General features: G+C 42.7%; 1 protein-coding gene across 2 annotated transcripts in view; it reads left to right on the top strand.

Moving 5' to 3' along the window:
- eif4e2 (eukaryotic translation initiation factor 4E family member 2) overlaps positions 1-4,477 on the top strand; it is a 28,370-nt gene that overhangs the window by 274 nt on the left and 23,619 nt on the right. The window lies entirely within an intron of this gene.

Raw genomic sequence — 4,477 nt, 5'->3', positions numbered from 1 at the left:
GTGAGTATCGAAAGTTTTCTGAGGACTACCCGGCAGAGACTTTCCCGGCTGCCTCTGCAAATTTTTAGGAAAGTGTTGCTGGACGCTCGGTTGTGAGAAGGGAAGAGGTGTGTCAGTTAGTGCACCGTCCGGTACCGTTCTCTGTGCGGCGTTAAACCCACCCGAGAACCAGGTCACAAACACGGCTGCACGGTAAAGGGACTGTTCCGTAACTGAAAATGACTGGCTCACAACGGGGAGTGCGCTGGGTTGTTAGCTATAGCTTAGCCTGGCGGAAGGTGAGCAGGCCTCAAAGCCTCGGGTTGTAGTTGTGGGAGGGCGCGAGCAGGCTCATCTTTGAACGGGACTCCCACGGCTTCCTCTGAGCTGTGTGTGCGTGTGCGCGTTACAGAACTAAAGTAAATGGCTCCTGTTCAGCAGGTTCATCTACTTTAACCCTTGTATTATGTTAAGGGTCAATTTGACCCATTTCAGTTTTTGAGTTGACGAAAACATTGGTTCCCTTTTTTTTTTCTTCATGAAATTTTGTGACTTTTCCTCATCTAGGGTCATTAACAGGTGTGTAAAATTTGGAGTCTTTGACATGTAGTGGAATGTCTGTGCAGAGTTTACATACAAAGATGATGTTGCGGGTCATTTTGACCCGGACACTTTAATGTGGGTAAGTAGCTGTTCACATCCAATATACACCTGTCTCTTTGATGTACTTTGTTTTGACTGCCTCTGAATAGCCATTTAGAGACCAGACATCCACGTTTCTGTAGGGGAGGAACTTTCTCTCCCTTCTCCTCGTCACTTTTCTCATGTCATTTCTTTGACGAACACACCAACAATGAGCTCCAGGAGATTTACTGCTGAAGAAGCTTCATCACAGATGTTGAACTGGGATTGTGATGCAGAGGAAGAGATTTCAGAGACAGAGGATCTATCAGAGACTGAGGACAATGTTATTGATGATCCTGATTGTCAATTTTCCTACGATGATGAGGATTCAGAAGATGAGTCTCCCGCCATCTCTCCATCAGATGAAAACCAAGGACTGCAGCGATCCCCATTCACAGAGAGGACATGGGCATCTAAAGACCGTAATATAAACTGGTCAACATCACCACACCAAAGCCGAGGCAGACTGTCTTCGTCGAATGTTATCAAAATGACTCCCGGTCCAACAAGATTTGCGATCACACGAGCTGATGATATTCAATCAGCATTTCAGCTCTTCATATCCCCACCGATAGAGAAGATCATACTGGACATGACAAACTTGGAGGGGAGGCGTGTATTTCAAGAGAAATGGAAGCCACGGGATCAGACTGACTTGCATGCTTACATTGGGATTCTGGTATTAGCTGGAGTGTACAGGTCAAAGGGAGAAGCAACTGCAAGTCTATGGAATGAAGAGAGTGGAAGGCCAATCTTTCGAGCAACAATGTCTTTGGAGACATTTCACATGATATCTCGTGTGATCCGATTTGACAACCGAGACACCAGACCTGGTCCACGTAAAAAAGACAAACTCGCTACAATCAGAGATGTATGGGATAAGTGGGTGGAAATTCTACCTTTGTTGTACAATCCTGGTCCCCATGTGACTGTAGATGAGGGCCTTGTTCCCTTCAGGGGGCGCTGTCCTTTCCGACAGTACATGGCCAACAAGCCTGCCAAGTATGACATCAAGATATGGGCAGCCTGTGACGCAAAATCAAGCTATGCAAGGAATATTGCAAGTGTACCCTGGAAAGTTGCCTGGAGAAGCATCTGAAAAGAATTAGGGGAGGCATGTGGTGCTGGAGATGAGTGAAGGGCTGCAAGGTCATAACATGACATGTGACAAGTTCTTTACATCCTACCGCCTTGGAGATGAACTTCAGAAGAGAAAGCTGACTATGTTGGGAACAATGAGAAGAAATAAGCCAGAACTTCCCAGGTCATCTAACAAACCTGCTGTGGATCCAGGTGTAAAGAAACCGAAAAGATGCCAGGTCTGTCCCGCTCGAGAGGACAGCAAAACATGTACCTCCTTTGTGAAATGCAAGAATATCATTTGCAGAAAGCACAGTTACATTCTGTCCATCATGTGGAAAACGTTGGATATGTTGGACAGAAAAAATCTGATCAAGCGGGGCAAGTTAAATAAAAAAAGAGAAATGTGTTTGCGAAAAGAGAAAAACTTTAAATAGTCCCTAAATATAGAGTTGAAATTGAAAATGTATTGTATGTCACTTTTCCAAATGTTTATATAATCTTAAATAAAGTTAGTTTTGGTTGAACCTTGTTTTTTGACTGTTTGAGTGGATTTACACGGTCCGGGTCAAAATGACCCGCAACATAACCAATGTAATTTTTTTTCAACATAATACAAGGGTTAAAGTGAAGTTTTAGATGGATTGAAGCACGTCATTGAGTAAAACTTGCTTCTGCAGCAGTTAAAGGAAGGAGTGTCTGCAAGCCACAGGACGAAACTGCTCCAATTTAGGAGGTTCATCTACATTATTTACCACAACTATTAAAATACTTGCAGAATGCACAACAGAAATGCAAAGACAATTTAGGTGTAGATGAGTCACAGTAATAACATGCGTGACTTCCTCATTTCTGCCATTTTTGCCCAAAACTAAACATGGTTTCTATTTCCATTCTGTTTCCATGTGTTGTCTCATTCTGTTGTACTGTCTAACAATGACTTCAACACTTGCAGGTATCTCATTGAAATATAAGGTGCTTGTTGTGACTTTAACTTTTCATATATTGATGAAAAGACTGCTGAGTTTTGACTTGGAACACTATCCCTCACTGTTAAACTGCCCGTTTCAGAAAACCTGTTAAAATATGAATATATGTGACACCATATTTCATCAGAATACCCAAAAAACAAATGACAGGACACACATTGTTCAACTTTTGCTGAAAACACAATTAGAATTTAAGCTGCAAGCAGCCTTGAACGGGTACTCACTGTAACTGAGAATGTAAGTTGGTGTGTGTATGTCCTCTAATGAAACGTGAAATTTGGGACCAGTCGGAGCATGGACAGGTTATGGAGACCGCACTTCCTGTTTCCAGCAGGTGGCGCTCTGGCCGATAGTCATTGTGATGAAGTGTGGACTCTGATGCGATGTGTGAACTTTGAGATAAATCTGACCATTTTCAGGCTATTTACATTGCACTTCTGTTCCGTGGAAAATTTGACCTAGGCCACGCCCTCTAATGGCGTTAGGAGTTAGAGTCATCATATGGTTGTGATGAGGGCCGGACTCTGATGCAGTATGTCACCTTCGAAGCCGATCTGACCATGTTAATCACATTGCTCTTCTTGTGCCATGGCGAACGTGGCTAAGACCATGCCCTCAAGAGGCATTATGACTGACAGTCATCATATGGTTTGGATGGGGGTTGGACTCTGATGCAACTAATCTAGTTTGACACCGATCTGACCATGTTCACGCTATTTAGACCCCACTTCCTGTTCCCAGGTGGTGGTGCGATTGGTGATGATTATAATCATCACTTGGCTGTGATCAAGTCATCTGGACTTTCATGCAACTTGTAGAGTTTGAGCCAGAATGGAGAAAGTATGCCCCACTTCCTGTTTTCAGCAGGTGGCGCTATGGCCAATGGTTATCGTCATATGTAGGCTTGTCGTGATAATCAATAAATCAATTAATTGCAAGCTAATTAAAAATGAGCTGGATCAGTTTGCCAGCCTGGAAAGACGTCACTGTGAGCGGCGCTCATTCTGGTGTTAGTGAACGGTGCTCACAGTTTAATGTTGTTTTAGAGAGTTGCCAGATTTCTGAGTCTTCCAGTGAAAACCCAGTAAGGCTCACTGTAAACGGGCCTTAACATGTCGGGGGGAAAACAGCCAATCTGGCAACAGCAGCCACCAGAGTGGCTCCACCGCCTACGTCATCAACATGTGAAGCATCACGGCAAAAACAAGTAGAAGACAGCAGCTCTACCTCAGACTCTGTCTCACCATTAATACTTCATCTTGGTATGGTTACTGTACTTTCTGGATGACAAGCCGCTACTTTTTATTTTTTAACATGCTTTGAACGAGGACGACTCTGCTTTTTAAGGGTTAACAAGCTTCATGCTGCTGATACTGGGTGATGTGTTCAGGTGCATCACGTAACTCCAAAGCTCACAGCAGCATATTGAAAAAAAAAAAAGAATTATGAACTAGTTCATTTTTGGAACTATGAATTTAGAACTATGAACTGAACTGGTTCATATAAAAATTTGTGAACTGAACTTTGAACTGGTTCATGTAGAAAGTGAACTTTCCCAATACTGCCTGTCAATCACTCTAGTGTGTGTGTGTGTGTGTGGGGGGGGGGGGGGGTTATTTGTAAAAAGACTATTTACAAAGTCTTTTTTCATAATACAATTCCTATTTGTAATATTCTTAAGAAATAAAAGTGTATTTATCTTTAAAAGGGTATACTTACATATATATTAATATATTAGTGGAAAA

The sequence above is a fragment of the Lipophrys pholis genome (genome assembly GCF_963383615.2).
Source record: "Lipophrys pholis genome assembly, chromosome: 1".
In the NCBI taxonomy this organism is placed as follows: domain Eukaryota; kingdom Metazoa; phylum Chordata; class Actinopteri; order Blenniiformes; family Blenniidae; genus Lipophrys; species Lipophrys pholis.
The sequence above is the reverse complement of the archived record's forward strand: the minus strand, read 5'-3'. Positions and strand labels throughout refer to the sequence as shown.